The 26,209-nt window shown below is 41.9% G+C and overlaps 2 long non-coding RNA genes across 5 annotated transcripts; both read right to left on the bottom strand.

Annotated features, from left to right (window-relative positions):
* Positions 1 to 1,803: 1,803 nt before the first annotated feature.
* On the bottom strand, positions 1,804 to 8,014 carry LOC147753641 (uncharacterized). Of its 2 annotated transcripts, none has more exons than XR_015310573.1 (3): positions 7,746 to 8,014; positions 6,116 to 6,977; positions 1,804 to 5,354 (listed from the first exon to the last, which is right to left on the bottom strand). It is a non-coding gene; the product is annotated as an uncharacterized LOC147753641 (long non-coding RNA). The 2 variants fall into 2 exon arrangements; XR_015310574.1 differs by having other exon boundaries at positions 6,116 to 6,669.
* Positions 8,015 to 11,215: 3,201 nt separating this feature from the next.
* On the bottom strand, positions 11,216 to 23,516 carry LOC111259395 (uncharacterized). Of its 3 annotated transcripts, none has more exons than XR_002679618.2 (4): positions 23,215 to 23,516; positions 12,397 to 12,515; positions 11,575 to 12,151; positions 11,216 to 11,326 (listed from the first exon to the last, which is right to left on the bottom strand). It is a non-coding gene; the product is annotated as an uncharacterized LOC111259395 (long non-coding RNA). The 3 variants fall into 3 exon arrangements; XR_015310576.1 differs by lacking the exon at positions 23,215 to 23,516 and adding an exon at positions 14,961 to 16,794; XR_015310575.1 differs by lacking the exon at positions 23,215 to 23,516 and adding an exon at positions 13,495 to 13,596.
* Positions 23,517 to 26,209: the final 2,693 nt, after the last annotated feature.

Raw genomic sequence — 26,209 nt, 5'->3', positions numbered from 1 at the left:
CTACCATTGGTCCCGTTTTTAAATTCTAATCCGCGTTTTATCTTGTCACGTCTCCTTTTGTATGTGTCATTCGTTCCGAAATCTGACGTCGCGCAAAAAACACTGTTGTAAACGCAAACATGGGCACGATCTGAGTATTTGGCCGCCAAAACCAGGAATTGCGAGCCATGCCATAGAAGCATACACAAATAGATATCGAAAAGATCGCCCATATTTAAAATCAAAGTGCCAATTTTGGAAGCTCAATACTTTGTCGAGAAATAAGTAATTGCGGTCTCGAATCGAAAGTCACTCTCAGCGTAATAGCAGCACTTATTCTTTACTCTTGTTTTTATGTCGACCGTTCTTTCGTACCTTTTAGTGTTCACTCTGCTGTCCAGGGCAAATCTTCTTTTTGCTAGAAGCGCTAAAAATGGAAAACCACCGCAGCGAATCGACCTATTCCTGCTACCTTTATATTCCGGAATGAGCTGGAGCAACGGCTCAAAAGGCCGAGCTGTTTATGATAAAGAGGATTTTTCCCTCGACCACGTTGGTCACGCTTTGGATACGTTGATCGTCCAGTACTATCTTCTGTGTGCCACAGCCTATTATAACGATTTACATCTCTGTATACCCCTTCCGGAAGGTCAGTCACGAGCAACAACAACGACCAGGGGTAAATCAGAAGCGAGTGTTTGAGTCCCGTGTCGTTTTTCTCCTCGTACACTCACAAGTAATGCTTAAGTTTTTTTTTATTTTTTACAACTTTAGCTTTTGTCTGTTCTCCTATGTTGACGTAATGTGAATATTTTTACGTATATCAGTTGAAATGGAACGTCACCCTTTTGAGCTTCCCATGACTTCGATATCAACACCGACGATATCTAACACTAAATATTTCTCAAAAGTAAAACGTACTTATAGATAAGCGATCGTAATTTATAATCATAATTTCTGATATCATCCTTAACGTGTTTGTTCTATTTAATTTCAAAGCGTCCTATTTATTTATGTTATCAGAATCTCAGCCTTAATCTATAAATCATCGAACAAACGCTTTTGTTAACACCAAACACTTATTAAACCGCCAGTTAACTGATGCCCACCGTCCCTGACTACAAAATATTTTTTCCACATGTTTAGCAATGTCTAATGTATCCTAAATGGAAACCGAAGTATGTCGTGAAAAAAGTACATCACCAAAAAGAGCTCCAGGCAAAAATCCCGGATCTGAACCTCGACTACTTAAGAGGACACGCTTCTAGTTATCTATGATACCTCATCCGAGACGATTTCAGCAGAGCGGAGAAGTAACTAGCGGCTGAAGGAGGTAGCGTAGCAAAACTCTCTCGACTGCCATCTGGTGCTTGTAAACGGCACAAACTGTACATGTTTCTTCGAATATACGATGAATTTGTCGGGTCGGAATAGTAGGAGCTCAGCAGTAGTTATTTACTATTTTCTAAAGCCGCTCACCAGACTTTTACTCGCCAGTATAGGCTTGATGACTAAGTGTGCATTCGATGGTTCTGATAACTAATAGATAGAGAAAAAAAAAATCAAACAGGACACAGTTTATGCGACCAACTAACCCATATTTTGTGCAAGCAGACGCTTTTATATACCACGGATCTTAATTTGCTTGATTTTTGAATTAACCATTGGAGAGATGAATGTCATCAAAGCAGCCTTGTCCCATTCGAGTTACTTAAAGTACTTAGCTACTCGATAGTTAACCACGGTGGGAAAGAAATGGCGAGATGACTTTCTACCGGAATCCGTCAATTTCAGTTGCTATGATAAAAGCAGCAGAACTTCAAATAGTATAAATCAAGCAATTTATTAGATTTTTTTTTATAATATAATTGGCTTCATCAGGTTTCTCAGTACTCACTCCGCGTATCATGCTAAGGCCTGCTAAAGGTCCAGATTGTGTTAACCGAGATAGAGCGCTCAAACTTCGCTGACTGATAAAACCATCCGAAGATATATATACACAATGGCAAAGTATTGAACGAAAGTCGTCAGTAAGCAAAGTAGAGCGTTTTGTGGCTTGCGTTATCGTTCTCATTCAATTGATGATTGTATAGAATTGTTAAGATGTGCCAAGGAAAAGCCGAGCGAAGAGAGAAACGAGCGCTTGTTTGGTCAACTTCATGCGAAGAAGAAAAGACAAGGTATGATCGACTTTTTTTTCCAAATATAGCGAAATTGCGAGACCAATTCCCTAAAGGCTGTCTGTCCACTGTAGAGGTGTTTGCCTTGTACACACCTATGTTTTTCGCATCGGACCGAAAACAAGTGACACAATAACTTGTACTTAAAATCCACAGCCATCAGTGTTCTTGCTTCTCTTTCATAGGTGCGGCGATCGTTTTTATTACCAGACGCAGTTTGTGGCGCCAGCGTGCACAGTACTACTAGATCGTGCAGGAGCTGTTTTTTGCGGAAAAATTTTGATGATCGTAATGTTTTGATTCTATATGATAAAACGATGCCCCTTTGTATAGTATCTCACTGTGAGTTTATATATATATATATAGGTCTTACTGTTGGCCTTGTTATGTACAGGATATTGCCCATAGTAGACGATATATATTCACGTTGTGCATCGTGTCAATGTCGTAGGCAGACGGAAGCTATCAACCGGTCATATTAATGGTTTAGGACACACAAAGAAATAAACCGATAGCTAGGACATTCAAAAAAGTGAAACTCAGAGTAATCACTCGAGTGTTTTTCACTGTCACCAAAACCGTACTGATATCATCACTGACATTATCACCTTAGTTGGGTTTGTCCATGTGTTGTTTTGTGTTAATATGCTAGCGACATCAGCCTGTTAGGACAAGGAGCTCCGTACATCGCTGCATTACTAAGGAAATCTGTGTGTTAACGCTTGGCAGCTTGTATCTTGGCTAAATCAGCGCCTTCGACGGAATCACTTTCTCTCACCCACCCGATGTCAGTAACCAAATGGCTCCTCTTCGTCACGGGCGCACGAATAGTCCAGCCGATGGTTCAGTATAGGTTGCTTCAAGTCAGGCCTCGGTCCGAACAACACGCTCACCCAATCTAGCAGAAAAGACCGGCGACGAGCTTTGTCGGCGACAGCAACGAATTTACCGTATGAAAACCGCAAGGAAAACTACCCGTATTACCCCTAACTGTGTCTAGTTTTTTGTCTGGTATCGACTGGCGTTGCTTCAGGCCGCTGGCTACTTCCGCCACGAAAGGAAGGATCCTTACAAGACGTTTCGAACCTGCGCCACTTCACGTGTCCTTGAGTTTAGTAGGCAAAACAATAGCACTGCATTGTCGCGCATGCTACACTACCAAAAGCGTCAATACGCGATTGTCTGTATGTGATACGGTCAGGGGGAAAATCACGTTGTTATATATATGTTTATATAATATCTGCAACATACCCGCCCAGCCAATCCGATACGAATTAGCGAACTAGTGACGACCTATCAGTTCTATGCTCGCCCGTGACGCGATGTGTGACGTGAGCAAGTAGAAGCAAGAAAACTATGACAAATCTTACGAAGAAAAAGTAAAGCAACATTAGAACTCGAAGAACTTCAACGGGCCGAGAAAGATATCTCTAAACAAGAAAGGCTTGACAAGATACATGAAAAATTAGCAAACCACGCAATGCTCATGTCTAACCTCTAAGACCGTTGGCCGGCAGGGGGTTTTCAAACAGTATGAATGGTGACTTCAAAGTTACCCAACAAATAGCAAAGCATTTGCATAGCTTCCATTTACTCTTCACCGATGGGCCAAGCCATCGACGCGTTATATAATGTAACGGGATAAGTTTAATAAATGGACTGCCTTTATAATACGTCACAGGCTACAGCATTGAGGTTGGTCTTCCTCTGTTCGACTGCAGTGATCAATATAAAAAGTTTATTCGATGCGCAGCCTACGGGCCTACGCGCAAAAGTGACAACTGTCATCGCTTGAAGCTCTCGTTAGGAGTTTAAGTGCGCCATTTGCTTCTATTAAATATGTTTTATATGAAGCATTCCTAGCCTAAGAATAGCCCAGAAACCCTGTACGATGTTAGCCCGAGAAGGACTAAATCGATGTAACGTGTATGAAATTGTATTTACATTATACAATTGCAATCGTCCAGACCTAGTTAAAAGGCCCGTTTTATTTCCATATTCGAAAGAAAAAAAACTGTTCATGTCATGGCGCGTAAGTTCAAAGTCACGGCCTACTTGCTTAATTGCTCACCAATATTCCAATCTGCCTTACTTAAAAATGCTACACCTAACCAGTATAAATAGGGAAGCTTTCACATCTGATGGTAAGGACCGCCGACTTTATATTGCGCAACAATTCGACCCACAGCAGGTAAGTCATGTTGCAGCCTATTACATGCAACAGCCTGTAGCATACGTACTAACAGCTGAACGTGCTATCCTAATAATGTACCACAGTGTTATCTGCCACAAATATCATCAATGGACGTTCGCGTTCAACTATGCCATTGAAGGTCCGATAGAGATTAATTTCGGCCAGAGAAAAGTTCCCTCTTACAAAAGCAAACGTAGCTGTTGCTGGCCAAATATCCATTTAAACTCGCAGGTGATTTTTCGAGTTTAGTTAAACCTAAGTGGATTTTTGTCTTTTTACGCTCGTCTATAACAAACGCCATTCATATATAATACGAAGATGTAGAACAAACAGTTACAAACGCTAAAAATCTCAGCACTGTTTTGGGAAAGTGCTGCGGCCAGCACCAAAACAATGTCCCGCATACGTAAGGGCTAAATAGCTTATGTATGTATATATATATATAGATAGATAGATAGATAGACACTACGACATACTCTTTCAAGGTTTGAGTGCTTTTTTTAGTACGTCACTATAGCCATTCAGACGAAGACACTCTACATAGGACCATGAGACCACACAGGGTCGATGTTCATTTGACTAAAATACCTCGGGCATAGGTAAATGCTAGTCAACTTTGCCAACCTGACTCTACAGATGTTAAGATGCTACAACCGTCAGCGTCAGTCCAGCTCTTCATTGGCCGAGATAGAAAATGCCTTCCACTGCTGATATAAGAGAGAGTCGCTTGTTTGTGAAAAATATTACCTAATCAAAAGGCTTCGTGTCCTATATAGAAGAATTCCGCGTTGCACGTTCGCACACTTAAAGGATCACTTGTGCATCATCGTCCGCGTCTGACCACGTCATGAATCCGTCTCTGATATCGCCGAACATGCCTTTCTATGGGACGTATAAATCGTTCCATCATAACTTCGTAAAACCGATCTTGCCGCTCGCCCGGCGATTCCGATTCCCTCAGAAACAACAGTGAGTGAACGATTGTGCGTGTACCTGCACCGCTGAAATGCATGAAGCCAGCGACATCTATTTTTTAACCGATTTTCCTTGCGCACGGTTGAAATGATCGATACCTTAAATCCGCTTCTTGCAGCGATTAGTCCAAAGTTCAATGGCGACGTGATAGAACTTCAACATGTGAAAAGATTTTGCAATCAGTTCAGCTATTTTTTGCAGCTATTTGAGAAAATCGTTACATCTTTGTTAGGTACTTAACCTGGGACAACTTTTTGCTTCTAAAGGCAATGATATCACACGATAATAACTAGAGCTCAAACACCAAACTGCACCACTTACGACATATGTTTTTATCTATTTAAAGCTAGAGTGAGTCTACATTTACACGTTTAGACAATGTGAAACGTTTAAGATGGACATCGCTAAGATTGGTCAGGGTTCGATAGAAAAAAAAAAAACTATTCTTTTATCACCGACGATTCGTCGGTTAAAGGTCGAATCGAAATAATTCGATTACCTCGGAAATATTGATGATAACACTGCAAACAACTCTGTAGTTGATCAAAAAAATATACAGTTTTGAGGGATAAAATTTATATAGAAAAAATCGTATAGCGAAAAAGTGATATGACAGTGATTCGTCTATGGAGAAGCATGCGACAGCGGCGGATTACCAACAGACAACAGCAACTTCTAAACTTATGGCCCCTTCTTCATTTCGCTGTTTGCACATTCCAAATAAATGTTCTAGTACTAGCATGATTGGTTACATAATGCTGTTTTATGAGATTTAGGTTTAACTTACAACATTTCAAGCATGTTCATTCGCAGCTCTCCGTAGTCCTCAATGAACCCAACACCGGTTATATTCTCCTTCACGCCGACGAACCCCCTGGCCAAAGCGCTGAACAAATCAGCTCCGCTTGACACAGTCCGCTGCAGTGTATACACTAACTGCTACGACTCACCCCTCTACTGAGAGTCAAGGAGCATGAACGCAGGAGCACATATGTGGATTGGTTCTCCTCTTCCCTAAGTTTCGAAAACTGTGAAAGTTCTCGGCTGTACATCGAGCTAGCAACATTCATTCAGTTGAAAAGCAGTACCGTCTTTCGTGTGATGAATTTTCACCTCTAAGGGTAATGTCCAATATTATGTGATTGCTTTGAAAAACGTGTCCACTTGAACATGGAAGTAGAATAAAAATCATCTGAGCGGGATTCGCGTTGCGTGTTCGAAAGAAACAGGCCTCAGGATGAGTTCTCACTCGTTTACTGAAGCTGCGCACACTAACATTGCTGTTCCCCGCTTAGCTGGATACTTAGGCGATGACCGGAGCGATGACTATATCTGGTTTTGCTGTGAACACAGAACGGCAAGCGTATACAGGTAAATAAATAGTCTATTTTAGCGCGGTACAATTGCGCAAGGACGCGTGAATATACACAAGCAATAACATAACCTTCACTTCAACACTCTGCGAAGTTTATCGGTTCTCAACTCCTACACTGCCTGTTCATTTGTTTCAACTCGTTTTGCGTTCCTCAAGAACCGATATTTTCAAACACTTAGTCCTGATCTTCACACTGGGTATGCATCGCCGGTCTCGAAACAGGGACACGGAAACGCCCACACAAAGCCCATGGGATGGAGCTAACCGTCCACTTCTGCAGCACCGACAATAAACAAGAAAACATGTTTAAGTTTAGCTTAAAAAGTTAAATTATTACTAGCATTATTATCTCTCTCTAATTAATTACTATAATTATTATTATTGCTAGGACTAGTGAGATAGTGCAAACTGAATCTTGTTCGATAAAGTGGTGAGCTTAGTTTTTATCGAACTAGTAGCGGCAACGTTCTTGTAAACATGTTACCGCCGCTTCAGCTTCAAGTAGCACGTAAAAGCACTTCTTTCTAGCTGAAGTCTCGAGTGACGTCTCTCGAAGCCCTTCTGTGTTTTCATTTGTGTTGTTTACTACCCGTTTATTTTTCCTTAGTATATATCTGTTATTCTTATCTTACAGTAATTGCTGTCATTGGCCGCGTTCACTGAAACTCAATTTTATTCCGGAGACCCTACTAGCCCAGTAGATGACTGACTGGTAAGTCGAAGGGTTGGACGACTGATAAGTACGTTCCTCACAGAAATAGGGGAGCACGTCACCGTGGGTAAACAGGGCTACACGGGCGCTGGTAGTAAATGCCAAATTAAGACACGGCACAAGAGATAGAGAAATAGCGAGAGGCCGAATTTCAGTAAGTTGAACGTTCTGTTCGCGGGAACAGCTAGGAACAGGAGAAGGGGTGCAATACAGAAGAGGGCAACAGTACTGTTGTTTTTCCCCTAATTCTGCAACTACTTCTGTAGTTAAAACGTTTGCTTGTTATTTACAAACGTTCATAAATCCGTCATTTTTGTTAGCTTTTTTCACCTTTCCAGGTCCTCACGGAAATGTCGACGTTTCTCCGTCGCAAGCTGCACAAATACACACTGAGACTATACGACGTTACACTCTATGGCGTCCTAGCTTACGCTGACTGATAGTTGCTGCTCGCGCGGCGTGACTGCTCTGTCTACTTTGCTCAATCCTTTACTGTTTTATGGTACTTTAGCACTAACGCAGGGCTCCGCTGGGTCTGCTCTTTTGTTGTCGCGGCCGAGAAGCCCAACAACGTCGTGGCAACACTAGTAGCGGGTTCGTTTCCCTCTTGCCGTTGTCGTCACAGAGGCAGCAGCGCCAGCGCCGACTACCAGTGGCCGCGCGCGGGCTCGTGCGCGCTCGGCCGGCCACTGTCGGCAGTAACAGTCGCTACGGCCACTGCTGTAGGCACAGGGACGAACGACCAAACAACCAGAGTGACAGCTTACGGCAATTACGATCGCGCTCTCCAGTGCCATCATGACGACTAACAATCCATTCATCTGTCCATGCGTCCGTTCCTTCGTTCGGTTACCGCTGCCTATGTGCCTCAGTGGATAAACTGGCGCATTACCAGCAGCGAAAATTGCAGATTGTCAATAAAGACGGCATAAATTTAGCTTGCCTATAGGTACCCTTGGTCGGTGAGTGGCAGCTAACGATACTATGTTTTGGCGGCAGAAACGAAACAAATAAGAAGAAGGAACTGATTCCGTTAACAGCTTCTAGCCGCTAGGATATGCAATATCACAATATTATCTAGCTTTTGCAAAACTATCTCCTGATCCCAGCGTTCTATATCATAATACTACATACAGTGCTGATAAATGTAGTGAGTCAATAAATGGCTGCCTAGGCTTTTTGTCCTCCATCCATAATATCTATTCTAGTTATAATAGATTTCGTTCTTCACGTTTATACGCGTTTCGTCTTATTCCTTTCTGCCTCAGGGGCTAAGCCATCGTAAGCATCGCTCGAAAGATTAGCATTTCAAAATGACAATCTGTTTGCACTAACAAATCAAAATTTTCGGTAAGGCTTTACCATAAGCTGTCGCGACATTGACACTTGTCAATGGGCTCTCTTTAGACTCCATTTGTTCATCAATGGCAAGGCACCGAAGCCTTGTTTGGCCATTTTTGTATTCTAACGCTTTTGTACATTCTTGTACTGCCATGTTTAGCATAAAGTACCTCTTAATGAATCCTGTGCAACCGGTATGCGTACCGTTTGCAGATGGATATATAACAAATCAATGCTCGGACGTCATCAGACGTTCGCTCACAAACATCACCACCACTAGCGCCCACGAGTCATACAATAGAATTGCCGATACCGCAAAAGAAAAGACGGGGGAGTCCAAACGCATCTGTGTGTGGTCAGTGTAGACATAGGGCAAAATATGAGACATCGATGGGTGGATGGATGGCGAGAAGCGCCGGCAACAAGAAGCCGAGCAGCTTTGGGGGAAGCCGTCTATTACGTAACGAACTTTCCGGCGCCGCATGTTTCCTGCTACGACTACTACAACTATTATCACGACCGTAATTGTTACGCCTGACAGGTCCACTGAAATCCCCAAGACAGCGGCGCTGCATCGTTACATCACTAACAGAGATCTACCCTCACACGTTCTCACCGACAGGCAAACCAAAGAAAAAAGACGATCCGTTGGCGTGGCAGTATGTGAATCAGTAAATGCCGTGTTATCCGAGACCGCGTTGTATAATGACAAAACAACACCAGTGATATAAGGGTAACAACTTCCACTGTCGTGACGTATCATCATCACGCGTCATGATCGCTACACAAACATGATTCTTCATAAATTTAACCTGTTTTCTTTGCCTTTCCTTCATAGCGGTATGTTGTCGTTTGTCGGACAGCATGCATTCATTCATTCTCTCGATCACTCATTGAGTTGGCTTCTCGATGCCTTCCTTTCTCATGCTCAGACAAGAACAATGGTAATAATTGTTTGGCAATGTTGCGCGAATATTACCAGGAAACGACAGTACGAGCTACGTTCTTCAAACGTAGACTGGCTGGATCTTTTTGTCGAATTTTAATTCTGATTTGGTGTACTTTAGCTGGAAGTAGCGTCATTTGCGTGCACCGAGTCATGCTTAGATACACCTGCTTGCTCGGACCTTATTGGTCGTAATTACTGAATGGGCACTTTTGTGCCATGGCTGGTCTCCGCTTGAGAAAGCATGCATCCGTAATCCTGCTCTTGAGGTGGCACCATTGATGAACTTAGACACCATCAACTTACCTGCAGTTAACTCTCTAGTTTAATGCGAAATCGACATGCAACTATTGACTATATGGCTCTAGGCGATTTACCTAATCTGGCTTTCAAATTACACTTGAGCTCAGAGCGGGAAAATGGGCAATCTACAGACCCAATACTTATTTTTAAAAAATTAGCACTTAAGCAAATAGCCTGTCTAATATGTAATGTGTTTATCTATATATGCCCTTGTATACTGTAAATTAGTATAACGAGCCATTGGGAATGTCATACATAACGCTAATTTCACAAACGGCGAGCCTACGCATGCCGCTTGTTGCTAGACCGCATCTTTAAATTTCTTTCACAGAAGTCATCTGGCGTTTGGAATACAAACATCCTAAAACTTAATAAAGATCTAAAAAAAAAAAGCTTCTTAAAGCTACGAACGAGCCTCGATGAAGCGTTTTCGTTGGGCGGTGAATATAGTTACTAGAACTACTGTAGGGGGAAAGCTAATTAAATTCTAATAGCCAAGTGCATTGGCGGATACAACTTGTAAGTAAAAACCGGTTGAGTTTACTTACGGAAAAATTTGTTCAAAAAGAAAATCACCTTTAAGTCTTGAAAATCGGCGCTCAACACTTAAGCTTTCGTTCCTCGCAAGCTACAGCGCTGCGAAAATTTATCGAAGACTGGTGAAGACATTAGGCACGGAAATCTGGCAAAAAAAACCTAGTAAATAATGCAAACGTTTCAAGAATGGGAATTGGAGTGCTGAAAACCAGTAGAGAGGTGAGGAGATGCCGGGACCCGAAGGGCCGAAACTCATTGCTGCAATCGAGAGGGCTTTTCACGAAAACAGAGCTTGAAGCTTAAGGGCTCTATCGGTTAAATCTGGCAATTGATATGTAACGTGTTACACAGTTATAGCCCAAATACTGGACGTATAGACACTGTGTAAACGGCTTCCATGTGAACTCATTCCAGGCCAGTTGGAAATACCTGTGGAGTATTTCACGTACAATTTCCGGACCCTTAATCTAGAACGAACGCTTATGGATCACACGATTGCTACAGAAGAGGTATTGTTCAGTCTCTACCACCGGCCGGAGAAAAGCCAGGAAGGAATGGCATCGGCCTAAAGCTATATCCAGTTCGGTGGCAGTGAAAATAGTATTTGTAACAGACATCACGGACATCTGCTACTATGAGATAATGCTAAAAATGAAACCATGAATACAATCCGTTATTTTAAGTTCTCCAATATATTTAGGGACCATCGACATGACAACAGAAAGTACGCAGTCTGGTTACTTGATGACATTGCCAGACTTTACCGCCATGCCTCAGTGGCTTCCTGAATTGAGCAAAATAATATCCAGTGTTAGCTTTAACCCGCTTATTCTTTCAACCTAAGTCCGTGAGATTATAGGACTTCCCATGTCCTAAAAGGGTTAACTGGTGAGCAAGCATATCCCGCTATCGACTTACTCCGAGAAGCTATAGATCGAAAAACTACATGTGGCTATGCGTCCATAGAGGTGTGTAAAAAACTGTAAAAATAAAGGACAATATCTCTAACATATTAAAAAATCATCATTTTACCATAGTGTGCTTAAAAGTTATCCAATTTTAAAATCCGCTGCATTCGCTCATAAAAGTCGGCAAGCGCGCCCTTGCTAGAATACGCCGCAGCTGTCATCGTGACGATTACCACTACCAACATCATCGCAGCAATGGCGGCACTTCACGTTATTGTATTCCGGGTTGAGTCATCTGCTCGCAGAATCCTGATCCCAGAATGTGAAGTTTTGTATGCATGTAAAACTGTTCACCAAAAAAAAAACCTCAGGATTGATCTAATCAAATCGATGAACAAGCTCCAGGAAAGGCTATGCTTGTGTGTCCGACTGCAAGCGCCATCCGAAATTAGATGGAAGAAATCATACGTACCAGAAGCCAACATACGTACCTGGGTACATCCCCAGACAACTAGGAAAACCCAGATAAACGCACTAGTAGATCCCCTTTAAAAGTACACAGTATCGTCTCCTTGGCTGTAACATCTCGAGTTCATCTAGGAAGACGCATAAGCCTCCGTTCCCTTTCCCGCAACGATTGATTAGGTTGTGAGCTTACTTCTAGCGAGGTGCGGCGTTGTGACATTTTGCCTGTGCATTGACTGGGTTCGCACAAAGCAATAACAAGGTGTAAAACTACTTTATGGATTTGGTAGGCGGTTGTATTGTTCCTCTTCAACGAGTGTGCCAGAACTTATTTACAGTCAAATCATACACGAGAAACAGTTCTGGGTTTCGTATGTGTCTTCTTCGTCAAGCTTAATCTTAAGATACCTACGTGCACATAGGTCTCGTAAAACTATCTGATTGCAAAACCCTATATAATATTTCTGCGTTGACGGCTTACCCAGTTAGCGTAGCGTAGCGTCTACCTTCGTCAAGTGGTATATAGAATTGTTTCCTGTTTATCTATCACCTTTTGTAGATTGTCCAACGTGACATCATACATTAACCGTTTACTGGGCCCTAAAACGAAAATAAGATCATCGCCCAATAAGTATAAATAACACACCTTGTTTCATATAAGCATATTTCTTTCTCTAGAGTTTATCATAAAATTTCCCTAATATCTATTAAAAGTTTGGAAAAAAAACCTGCGATCTGCTGGTGATAATGCGAAAGCTTTGTGTCTTCTCTTTGTCATTTTCCCTTACTTGTTTACTTCTCAAAATACATTCGATAGCGCTGTTGCTGCTCTGTCAGTTTGATGTGATGCAACTGTCATGAGTGCAACGTGAATCCGAAAAAACTTCTCAACAATCATGTTTAGGTAAAAAAAAAAAGGCATATGTTAAGTATGTTCTATATGTGTGTTGGCGACGCCTGGGAATAGCCTGGGATATTTGCCTTGTGTACGATAATAGCACTATTATCGAAAAAGGTTGCTCACAGGTAGCTTTCTTAATTTGAAAATGGCATCAGAGACCAAGAGGATACCGTCTGTTTAGACTGACCGTCTGAGTTTGATGATGAACATCTGAGGACAATCATACCTTGTAAGAAGGAAGACGACCGACAAATAGTTCAGCAATCTTTCAAACAGATCGGCTGTGACCATAAGATAGTCAGTCGTTAGCCATCTTACGTCCTTTCGGTTTATATAGAAACTAGAAGCTTTGCTATCCTATGAACTCTCTGAATTCAATAAGAAATTATACCGTAACGTCGCATTTTAACACTTCCCCCAGTATCGAACACCAAACGGTCTTATTAATCACTTTCGCATTGAACTGCCATCGGTGATGTGTAATGATGCCTGTACGCCAACACGAATTTTAGATCGGATTGAACGATTCTGCGTTTAGCGGGCGTCTGCTTCACTAGCAACCGTATCTTATAAATTAGAAACCTAATCGACATGTTTATGTGGCCCCGTTACATCGAGTTAATAATCAGACCATTTAGGATAAAGGACCCGACACGTGGTAGGGTCGGATCATTATACCGTATGACAAAGCAACGCTACACGCGGCAAACATCGTCAAAGCTGCCCTTCTGAACGTTGAATGAGAAATTTTGCTGCACTCGTCATATTCTCCGAATTTCGCACTGACTAGTTTTCGTTTTTTTCCGTTTGCCGGGTAATTACTTCTGTGATCCAACCTTGAATATGGATCAACAGCGTGACATGTGGTGGTTGGAACTTGTTTCGAGATAAAATCTAAGACCTTCTAATAAGACGGGATACATCATTTAGTGGAAAAACGGCAAATAATTATGAAGCATACGCAACAAAACAAATTATTTTCGCAAAAATTAGGTATTTTCTAATCAGTAAAAAAATGCAGGAACTTATAATACCTAATCTTTAACAAAAAATTCAGAATATGCTACGACCGTTTATAATGTGGCACTCTTCTGAAGACGAACGAAAAAAGGAAAAGCAGGAGGAAAACGCATAATTTTGACAACAATGCTACGCAACAACGATGTTGACCAATAACAATCACTTAGATTGCTTTTGAAGGTTCAGCGTTAACAGCTGATAGCCATGTCGTTAGACAGACCTGTCAGTGAAGCCGCAGGCAGCTCCACCTTGTAAGGTAAGACCTACTCCGGCTAGAGCTTCTAGCAAGGCCAAGCCTTTGACGATATACCAAAGAGGTGACTCCAAGGCCTTAGTCATATGGTAAAAATATTTAGTTACATTGCATACGCACCCCTTGATATGGCAAGTGTATTTTAAAGGAACCGTTAGCTGCAAGTTTAACTGTTCTAACAAAAATTGTTCTCTTCATAAGTATAGACGTCGACTTGTCTTAAGCATACTTATAAAATTCATTGAGCTCGAACCGTGACGTATTTCAGCTTGTACTAAATAACACGTTTGGAATGTGGAGTCGTTTTTATTATGACTTACGTATTATATTGTTTATTAAGCAGCAACTGAATAGGCCTTATAACTGTAGTTTTGGGTCCTTTATTAAAATCGTTTTTAAGCTCTTATTTGCAGGCGCATTGCTTGTAATATATGTAGCATTAACAATTCCATTCCTTCCTTTCTTTCCTCTTAGTTTGTCGAAAACAACCGACAATTAGAACAGTTTAATAATAGTCTGTTTTGCAACTCGTCAAGCTCGAGCCGTCTGCGACCTCTTTGGCAGTGTTGACCAACGACACAGTGCACAACTTTCGACTTATGATGAGAATATACTGTTAATTTAATTTCTGAGAATTTATCACTACCCACAATATTTGCTTTTAGAAATAATAAAACATATTACAAATGGAATACGACGCCGCTTGAAATAGTAGGCACTAAGGACCTTCACAGAAAAGGCTAAACTAAACGGATGCTTCGATTTTCGTTTTGTCTAGTAAAAACCATCCAATACATCTTCAAGAAACAAGTTCGTGTTTACTTTATGTATTATGTTTCTTCCCTAAAACGTCCGCTCCGAGACTGCTAACCTGTTTTTATAAATGCAAACACGCAAACAGCGAAAGATACAATAATATCTTTATGGTGACGTCGCGGACGCTCCTTCACCCTTGGCCCCGCCGTTTTTCTTTCTCCCCCTGTGTATGGAACAACAACAACAGTAAGCAGACGACAACAACAACAGAAGTAAGCAGACGGTTCAAACATGATTCATATCTCTGCGTGTGTTCCTTGCCAGGTAAACTTTTTAATACAACATTGTGCCCCCGGTCATAACGGCCATTAACAAAAAAAAAATTGACTTTTTTTAGCAACTAGGACAATAAGACCGGCATCCTTTTTTTTTTTTTTTTTTTTTTATAAATGGGCCCATAGTATGGTCAAACAAAAAATACGTATTATGCTTGTTGCTATCAGCGAAGTTTCATCAACTGAGCCTTGAACTGCTTCGTATCGGAATTCAAATAAATGCAAAAAATCACTTAAAATTGACAGAGCAGATCAACTTAAAAGTATTTGTTAAGCGACATCCCTTAAGATTTGCTTTAATATAGAGAGCAATACTATATGGTCTATGGTAAAAATCGTATTCGGTGGAAGGAACTTCTAGGTCTTATAGTTTCTATTCATATAATAAATACTCCTCCGAAATTCATCTTTATAATTTATCTCGGAATACATTGTTCAAAATCAACAATAACGACTTCACACCGCACTCGTTCTACACAGATGTTAAATAGTTATCGAACCTTCCTAACCAAACAATTTTCGAACTTCGAAACGTTTCAATACAAAATTTGTAGAATTAAATATACGAGATCAAAATTGTATTTCGTGTAAATTCTAACTCGGTTAACGGACAAATAATCCCTAGAAATAAATATCGCAAGCTATAGATTTCTCAAGATTCCTGTGCTCACGGGCGAGTAACGTTAGCTGGCACAAACCTATTCGCACATATAAAGATATTCTACTCTGGTAATGCTCAATGACAGTTACTTATTCAAATAGACGACTTCCAGCGCGAAACAGAGCTTACGTCTGATTTTGCACCTCGACCATTCGACGTGTTTGTAAGTCTAAAAGAAAAAGAAATTAACACTAATCCGATACGTTCTTATATGGAACGCAAGGGAAATATCTTTTTCACACACATACATACAGCTCAACAACAAAAACATGGATCCAGCTATTGCGGCTACTGTCACCGGCAGTTGCGACGGCGGGGCCATCTTAATTCGGAAGTGCTTAGGGTTCCCATGAAATGTTATACCGGGTGGAGTATTCAAATTTGGAGAAAATTTGATTGGCTGTCTCTTCTAGTGAGCATACGTTCATCCACTACTCTTGGTGCGAGACGAAAGCCGGTTCTTTTTGGAACACAACACACTAGTCATTTGCGTCAAAATATCAGCCAAATTCAGCTATTATACATTTTTATTGCGCTGGACAAATATTCTCCAAAACGAGACATTTTTTTTTCTGATATCAATAATCTTAATTGCTACTAGCCTTTGAAAAAATCCGAAAAAGATCTTCATGAGGCAAAATAAAGTCTTAGAGGTAATATATAAAAGACTCGACAGTTATACAAAATTAATCAAAAAGTAATGGACATTTAACGGACACTGAAATCAACAGCGTGTTTCACACTAACTGTAATAAGAGTAATAAAGGTCAGCTCAAAAGCAGAAAACAACAAAATTGCGAAGAGCCCAAAAAGCGAAGTGCAGCTTGAATTTTTCCTGGATTACCAGATGCGATAGGCAGCATCTTGAAGAATGACATCGTTAACGGAGATTATCCGATCGAGCTGCTTAAACACGTCTTAAACAAAAATCTCTGACTTGTTTAGTTTAAATACTATAATTATATATATATATATATATGTATATATATATTTTTTTTTCAATTTCATCTTAACGTACGGTAACCTAGGTTCTTTTTGTTTCTTTAAAAAGCGTTCAGTGATTTCGATAGAGATCTTGTCCAGTGTGGAGACAATGGATAGTAACCAAATGTTATTTTTTTAAACTTTAACCTTCTGCCATGATGAAAAAAAAAACTGGTTTCCTTCTTACATCAAGGTTCGCAAGAAACTCGCCAAAATATGTCCCACACTAATTTGGCACACTGCAACCCGCCGATTGTAGCTTTGTTATCGATCGGGCAAGACTGATTCTGTCGAGCCTAATCCTATGCCTTAAATACCCAGAAATCAGTTAATATCAACACACACAAAAATAAGTTTTGTTATTATGCTCCCGAAGTATTTCGGAAGTACACATCCAATTATACATAGAAAAAAACGCCAAGTTTGGAGAGCAAAACAGATTCGCAACGATTCTCTCACATTTTCAATGTCAGAAAAAGGCACTTCTAACAAAAGAGCAAAACTGTACGACGAAGACCGTTGCCGCCACGGTCCACTCACGTGTCTCCCATAGCTACAATACTATATTGTGACGGTTCTCCAAAAAGCATAAGGCCAAAGTGGCCGAGAGAACCGAATCGGAGGGTAATAGCAAACGGCTCACCGAGTGTGTCAAATGAAACATTTTTATTGACTGATCTTTTCTGGCTAATTTTTATTTGCTTTGACGCAGATGATCAGTAGCGTGTGTCATCATCACTCGTAGCTTATATTGATTGACCGATACTGCAGATTACGATAGTTTCTCACAACGGAACGAGCGAACGCTGTGGTTAACAAAGAAAGTTTTTAAAGAAAATAACACAAGCCAATACAACACCACAAGGTACGATTGTTTTGACAATAATCAAGCTAGACTCACTTCGAGATAGATAGATGGATAGATAGATACATACATAGATAGATAGATAATATATTATATTAGCGATTGCGTTGCGACTCAGCTGCAATGGAAAGAGCGAGACATCGATGAAGGACCAGTTTGTCCTGTATTTGTTGCCAAGGAAAAATTGCTGGTTGTAGCTCGAAGGCGACAAGCGAACTGTAGAAGCTGTGAATTCGCGTACGAAGAGCCCTGCTATCGCGGTGTTGGGCGTCATGACCCTTTGGCATTTTGTAATTTTTAAACACGTGCCTATAACTCAATTGTTACTTTTTTAGAATCGAATCAACTCTGAGTCAGCTTAGTTTTTTAACAAACTTTAAAAATAAAGAAAGAATTTATATAAATGTTTTATTCACAAAGGCTGTGAATGACTAACTTGACAAGATTCATTCTCAGATCCAACGCAGAGAACAACTAGAATTTAAAACAACAGTGAGAAATCGCTGTCACTTATGGGTTTACTAAATTTCAAGATGGAACCTTAAGGCAAACTTAGTGCTGAAATTAGTCGTGGCATTTTAGACAACAGCGGTGTCCGACCGGGTAAAAATAGTTGTCGCTAAAGTGGGACACATTCGGTGAAAGTGTAGAGTTTTTGTTGTGTGATTTTCATAACTTAATAAATTGTTACATAGGCCCATCGGAACATTTCAAAAACATTCGAACGGAAGCACAAATTATGGCAAATGTTTCTTTAACAGATAATGACTCTCCGATATCCTGCCATACTTACCAGTGTAATTTGCACACTTCGTCCTATACTTCTGTTCTAGACGCACATCTCTCGGATCTACCGAATTCTGTGTACAGAGACAATTGGAACCAGAAAGTTCGCTTGAATCGATATGAATGGCAATATCGTGTGCTTTCCTTTGCCCTGCTGCTGTCCGTACCAAGGCAACGTTATTTTTACTGTAAGAGCTTTTTCTCGCAGGTATCAAGCTAGATCAGGAGCGATAAACCCTTGTACAACTTTCAACCTGCGTCCCAACTACCTAGCAACCCACGACTGTGTGCCTCTTAAATAAGCGCTATAGCGACTGTAGAAGCAATCACTGCGATGTCGTCTGTTCAACTCGTTACGAACATTAGTTTTCAGCCTGGCTACTGCGAAGATCAACATGAAAGGGAAGAAAATAGTGTTGCACAACGTGCTATCAACTGACAGATCGACCGAAAGACCAGTCGTTGATTCGATGACGAAAGTTGCATGTGGCCACGCGGGGTGGGGTGAGGGACCAGGAGGAGGGGACAAAGCGACGAGACCTGAAAAGGAGGGAAGACGAACAGCAAACGGTGGATGAGCTGCTGCTGTCGCCGTTACCTGTAGAGACCGGCGATGAGTGAGCGGTACGATGCGCCGCGCCACTACCGTTGCCGCCGTATATCAACCCCTTTCTTTCATTTTTTATCGACCTTCTGTCTTTCCCCGCCCCCTGAACCCCTATTGAAGTTTGCTCTCCTGATCCTCGCAGAGCACCAGGCTTTCATAACTGTTTAGGTATAGCATGTGCGAATTTCTAGCTTTAGCTACTACAGAAATATTGCCTGTTGATGTCTATGGCTGTAGCTGTTGTATCTGTATGATTTTAATCGTACTGCCGCTTCTGATGATGGGAATGCAGCAAAAGCCAGGAACTCTGCGCATTACAGAGTTGCGACATGATGGTACTAAGAAACACGCGTCTAGAACTAAAAGAAAAGGAAACTAACGAAAGGAGCATGGTCCGCTAAAAAAGGGGCGAACCTAGAGCCAGTTAACCCCTGAACTATATATTATCAGAGCGATCAGAGGGACACCCCCATAGTAAGGCTTTACGACCAGATCCAACGTCACTTGCACAAGTTATGTTTCTGCTAGATAAATGTTTTATTTTTACGTCCGGTACTACCACTGAACATTATTTTAGACAGCCGGCTTTCTTGTAGTTATTAAAGAGCCGGATAACGTTGATAACGCAATTGGGTTTGTCTACGCTCGTTTTCGACACAAATCCCAACTTCCGTAGGCAAATGTATTACTACTACACTATCACGAGGACCTTCTATTGCACAAAATAACACTTCAAAACAGTACTCCTCGTAGCGGTAAACTACATACTTATCGTCGTTTAACCCATGCTACCATCTCATCTCGGATAGCATTCTGCATCACCGTAATGACTCAGTCATATAATACATATTTGCAAGTTTTAGATCCGGAATCACGTTAGTACCATATCTTATTTCTCTAACAGACGTCCCGAGTGTTTCATCGAAAGTTGCGCCCGCAGACAGAAGTCTTTTCTATCCAGTACAAAGAATCTAAATCACTGTTTAATAGTAACGTACCGCGTTATCGAATTTCGGAATCACCCGCAAAGTTCACTACATTGTCAATTTAAAGAATTTGTTGCCTCCTAAACTCTTGAGACATTTTTAAATGGTGCATAACAAAAAAAAACTAGAGCTTCTGTAGTTATATGCGATGGTCGAACATCACAGAAAAAGCAAAAATAATTGCATGCATTTATTTTTATCTGAGCACTTCCTAGCTGCCAAAACAATAAAAGTTCCGCGATATATTCTCTCTAGAACTAAGAACTCAAGAAGCAGCAAAAGACCCGTAATCCATCTATTATCTTTGCCACTTTTCAAAATGTTTTGTTACAAAATACCGTCGGCGAAATCCTGGTAACATGATAAATAAACAGCCAGTCATCCTGTGTTACCTAGAATTGAGTTTCTGTCCACGGAGGGAGCTTAATGTTGAAGAAATGCAATGTGCATATAGCAAAGTCAGGCTTGATAAGATCGCACCAAATAACATCTATAGCTTTCACCAGTTTTTAAAAACTGAGTAATAGTTCTATTTCACGGGTAAGGCCTACCAATCTGACACTTCAATTTGCTGATAGACAAAATATTGAGCATAGACATCTTATAGTCCAAATGATCAACTTTTCATATGAGGACAGATGTCAAGGCGATCACAAATGATAAAGAAAGGTAACGATTTAAAATAAGACAGAACTCGGAAGTAATATAAAACTGACTGTAGCTTGAATTTAAAAATTAATTCACTAATCAAATTAGAAACTGACTAAATTTAATTTGAAACGGTACTGTTGTGCTAGATGTTAATGAATAACGGGATATTTTTTAATTGTTATACAATGCGTGGTTATCTTGTAACTGGCCATATTTAATATAAAAAAAACCGACGTTTCTTGTGGCATCTCTGACAAACTGTGAGGTTGAAAAACGATTTAGTTATAATATAAGACCGCCGAAATATCCACCAAAAGATAATTACCTAAAAATAATTAAAAATAAGAGATTTCGAGAATGTTTTTGTCCTGCTCTTCAACAAACGATTTTTCATAAACCTATTTTGTCATGTCTGACCGTGGATAAGTAAACACAATCTAGCAAAATTGATCATGTCGCTTATTCATCTTTGACTAATGATATATCATTCCCTTCTTTTTTTGGTGGCGCCAATCTTAAAGAATTTAGAGATAAAATTTCCCTAAATATGCTAAATATGTGCTTGGTATTTTTCAAGCAATTTGAAGTGAAAGACTTTGGGCCGCGCTTTATTTTTCTGGAAAGTAAAAATCGAGTATTAAGAAGTATGGACTGTAATCTGTGTTAAGATCAAAATGAATGCTCCTAAGGGGTGTTCACGCTGCAGAAGGGGGTTCAGGGACCAGTGCGAATCAACACATAGTGTTCAAGTAGTACCAACGGTTTCGCGGTAGACGAAAGGCCCTTAAAGACGACCTTCATGATGGCTAACGAAAACACGAAAAAGTCAGATCAACTCGCAATAGATTTTTATAATCACCTTCTGACGTACCTGCGTAAGACTGGCAGTTGTCACTTGGTTGGACGTGCGATTGGAGTGCATCAGTTGTTTTTCCCTAATCTGTTTATCCATTGAATACGTTGGTTGCTCACCCTGTCCAGCGCTAATCCATGCTTCACTAAATCAACTTACAAAAATTTTCCCCAAAAACTTTCCTACCCAACTTAGAAATGCCTTTCTGACTTTTGTCTGTATTTTAAACGCAGTAAGAGTTAAATCATCTTTGGCTAATTAACGTAAACGCCTAAATAATTTGAGCATACATATCTGCTCGGATAAGAGACGCTTCTTACTTCTGCCATTATGGGGTAGCGAAACTTAATTACTACGTGTGCGCAGGTTGGCGCAGTGCTTTATCTTTTTATGGCACGGAACAAATTTAGCCTAAGGCCCAAATTCGATTCATTTTGGAAAAATGCTACTTGCCTAAAAGTGATGATTTCATTGGTGAACCTATAGGAAAAAAGAGAAGTTTAATTCGCATACTACTATTGCAGTGTACAGCGAAAGGACTGGTGAACTCCGTTCGCAAATTTTGCACAATGGAAACAGAAAGCTAAAAACAATATTCAGACTAACAATTTTAGCATCTTATTTACGTCGTGCACAGACGACGTCGCTTAATGATTTAAACTTTGTTTGGATAAGTTCACTACATAAAATTGTACGATGTCCAGCTAAAAGGACTACAAGTAAAAGCCAACCGTATTTTTTTTATCTCAGTCGACCTGACTTATTCAACAACAAAACGAGCTCAAATTATCTACACCGTTAAACTACGTTTCGATAGCTTATAACGGCTTTGCTTATGGAACTTGAATGCCGAGCTCCATACTGTCAATAGTACGGGCTTACCGTATTGAGCGAATTCTCAATCGTATTTCATTCTATTGCAGTCGTTCGTCAGCGCTTAGAAAACACAAATGGATTTGTTGGCGTTCTAAACGTTGTTTTTCTGAACCTAATATAGTAACCACGGTATAGTATAACATGGGCTCGCAGTCAGATCCTTCTGGGTTTTAGGCTACCGCAAAAAGGTCAGAATATATTGCACATATAGCATATTTAATGCTATACTTCCGCGCGATTGCTAGCTGGCAGGAGGTGCAGGATAGCCATTATTATAGTTATTTGTACGATGGTCGTACCATATCGCCGGATCCTACTACTGTCATTGCAAATAGTAGCAACATTTCTAATTAACAGGTGAAACAGCGCCCGTCTAGAAAAAGTGAGCCAACAGCCAAAATGGCCTCCAGCGAAGTCAAACAGCTGATCGACTGCTCAGCTGATGAGATATATATAACCATCTTAGAATGATAGCTAATCACGACATGTCATTGGGAGTATACAGCAGCTTTAAGCTAGCTGGTTGGCCTGTTTAGGCACATTGTCGTACTGCACGGAAAGCGAGATCAGGCCCAGTAATACCTGGCGCGCTCTCGGCCACTCAAGAATCAAGATGGCGCCTATAGGCCTAAGGCAACGCAAAGGGAGAGCAGTGCGGCCGCTTTTTGCCTGGTTAATAGGGGCGGCCCTGTCAGTCATTATTGTTAGTTATCATCATTAAGCAAGGTCAGCTTTTGAGTTATTTTTTAAGTCCTAGTGATTTACCTTGGCGGTGGCCAGTTCGGACGTTAGGTCACGAAGACAACTGCGACCACCCAAAGTACACGCACAAAACGATTTTCACAAAATCACAGTGTTCACAATACATGTTCACGACATTTCTCCCGAAGGATACGATAAGGTCACTTTAAACATAAGTCAAGAAATGTGGGCGTTCCCGATTCTATGATTCAACAGTTTTCCGTGTACTGTTTGTTGTTACACTGATTCGCCTTTGTGTACTTTTGTTGATCTCTGTCCCATCCGCTGCTGTTTACCAGAAACTCGTCAGCAGCAACGAGAACCACTAGTGGTCATCAGCTGATCGTTGTTTTGATACGACTTGACGCATGCGCGCCCGGTGGACAATGGTGGCGCTGGTTAAAGGCGCCATTTACTAGGCACACAGTTACAAGGTGCGCGTACACCTAAAACGGCCTAGCCATTAACGCAACGAAGCGCTACGCCTTAGCTAGATCCATGCTGAACATCGTTATATAAATTCAGATTAGCGCTAATTTTGTAAAATAAATGCATCGATCATCGCTCACAACTTAATAATTTAATTGAAAATATTCTGTGACGTCATATTCTGACGTCACTTGTTTTGAAGAAGTGCGCTCCGCTCATTCGCTTCTCTACGTGCTTGGTGCTTCTGTGGCCGTCACTACCGCTGTTGTTGCTAGTATAGGCTGTAGAAGTTGTAGTGGTAGTAGTAGTTGCAGCTGCAGAAGCTAGTACCCTTTCTCTCCGAATCGAGTTTTGCTGGTTGGTTTCCCGGCCGATCTCTGTGCGTCGGTCGATCTTTAAGTCGTCGTAGAGAAGAGAGAGCAAGAGAGAGAGAGAGGCTAAAATGAGAGAGATGATTAGTGAGAGGGAAAGCTCGGGGAGCGATGGGGAGTAGGGCTCTACTATAGCCGCGACAGTGGCGGCCTCGGGCGTGCAATTTAGGCAGCCTTTGAGCCACCTGGCGGAGGAACTAACAAAGCTCACTGGCCCTAAGTAAGGAAGGAAGGGAACCCTAGCCGTCAATAATAACCCCATTCATCTCGAGGCATTCACATTGTGAGCTCGGTGAGCTTGCGAGCTCCGAGCTACGAAGCTCGCCTACTACCAACACCGCCCAACTGGGTCCATTGCCACGACGTCTACGCGGCGCCGCTCCGCTGTCTAGAAGAAGCGAGCGCGCACGGATAGCGCGGTTCTTTCGCGCGCGCTTTCGCATTCAACAAACCGGCGGTTGCCTGGAAACAAGTGCAGTAATAGTGGTGGTAGTAGTAGAAGGAGCAGCGCGTTTCGTGGCTCGCGCTGATTCAAGCTGCACAGAAGCAAACGCAAGAAAGGCTCCCTCGAACGGTGGTAGCCATTGCACCGTCGCCCTGTCGGTCGGTTGGACTAACCTTCCGCCCCCTAATCGGATACGTGTGCCTCTCGTCTCTCTGTAGCTTGTCTACAGGGTCGCCCAGCCAGTCTGTCTACCGTGCGTACAAACATCGCCCGCGGAAGTGGATTCGGCCACCGACTCGGTAAGTACGAAAGTGACTCAGTGGACCAGTGAAGTGTCTTTGTTGCGGATCGTCAGTTACCCCCCTGTGTGATGTAGCTTCTGCGTCGACCTCCGCCTACGCCGATGCCCTATGCCATCTAAGCGAGCATCAGGATGGCGTCTAGGCCTTGCCATGGCGCAACTGATGCACATCCAGTTTCGATTTATTGTACGATACAGCAATCGTTTTGACGTGGATTTACTGCTCAACATTGTGATTACCTGTGCCTACGATCTCTCCCGGGGTGCAATTACCAGTAGGATCAGTCATTGCCTACAAATCGATGCTAGCGTAGCCAGAAGCCTACCAGACATCAACGTAGACATCGCGTAGGCCAGTTGTGTCTATTTCTATTTAGGTTTATTTACATTGCTTGACGAGGCAGCGTGCTCCGGCCAACGTGTTGTAGGCCGGGCACGTTGCGAGGGAAGGGCGACCCGTTGGTTGGCCGCGGTAGGCTAGAGCGGAGAGGGTAGACGAAGGCGCACTGCCTTCCTCTACGAGCACCCGCCTACTCTCGCCTACTTGGCTATTCGGCCACCGGGGCTTGTTGGAACGGCGTACGATAGGCTCGGGTCTATCCAGGGATTGTGCTATGGCGTCCGCATGAGTTTCAATTGAAGACCACCGGTCAGAAAGGCAGGGGGCGTCGCCGTCGAGTAGGGCTAGGGTTATGCGAGTAGGCGAGTGGCGTCTATTTGCACCTACCGGTTGATGGATTGATGCGATTTGCTGGCATTAGGTGCGAAACCACTCCCAGGTTTAGAATCTAGAAAAGTTACGGTCAGTTAGGTTTCGTTGATTTTGTAGTTGGGTAGGCGTCGGTAGGCGTGGGCGTTGGGCTTGCCTGCGCTATATAACGAAAACAGCGGCCCTCCCTATGGCGGCCAATGGGTGGGCTATGGCGGGCGGGACTACGGGAGGTATCGATCGTGTTGCTTGCTGCTGCTACCAGATGCCATCTTGGAACAAGCCCAGGAGCGAGTCTCCGGGAGCAAGCTTGGGAGGGAGCAACTTGTGCGTTATATGCAGTTTACATTTACGTGCAGTTAGTAAGAGCTAAAAGATACGCAGCTAGTTTGTTCTTTATGTAGGACATGCGTTAGGCTAGCTTTGAGGGTTACGAATAGTGCTAATCTTTTTGCATCATAGTACATTTTCTCGCTGAGGTCATTAGCCGGCGATGCTGGCGTGGGATTGAAATCGTGTGTATTATGATGGCGTCCCTCCGGGTTCCGGCGTCACCGTGGCTGGGAAGTGAAAGTGAAGGCACAGTTCTGGAGAGGAGAACATTATGCGCCCGCATCCTATCTGCGAACTATACACGTCTAGCTTCGTCTACCGATTGAAAGGCCAAAAGAACTTACAGAGGACTATGTCCATCTGCAATAATATATCTACGTCTTCGTAGAGTAGAGGATATATATATATATATATATATATACATACATATA

This window comes from Varroa jacobsoni, unplaced genomic scaffold (assembly GCF_002532875.2).
Source record: "Varroa jacobsoni isolate VJ856 unplaced genomic scaffold, vjacob_1.0 scaffold_328, whole genome shotgun sequence".
In the NCBI taxonomy this organism is placed as follows: domain Eukaryota; kingdom Metazoa; phylum Arthropoda; class Arachnida; order Mesostigmata; family Varroidae; genus Varroa; species Varroa jacobsoni.
The sequence above is the reverse complement of the archived record's forward strand: the minus strand, read 5'-3'. Positions and strand labels throughout refer to the sequence as shown.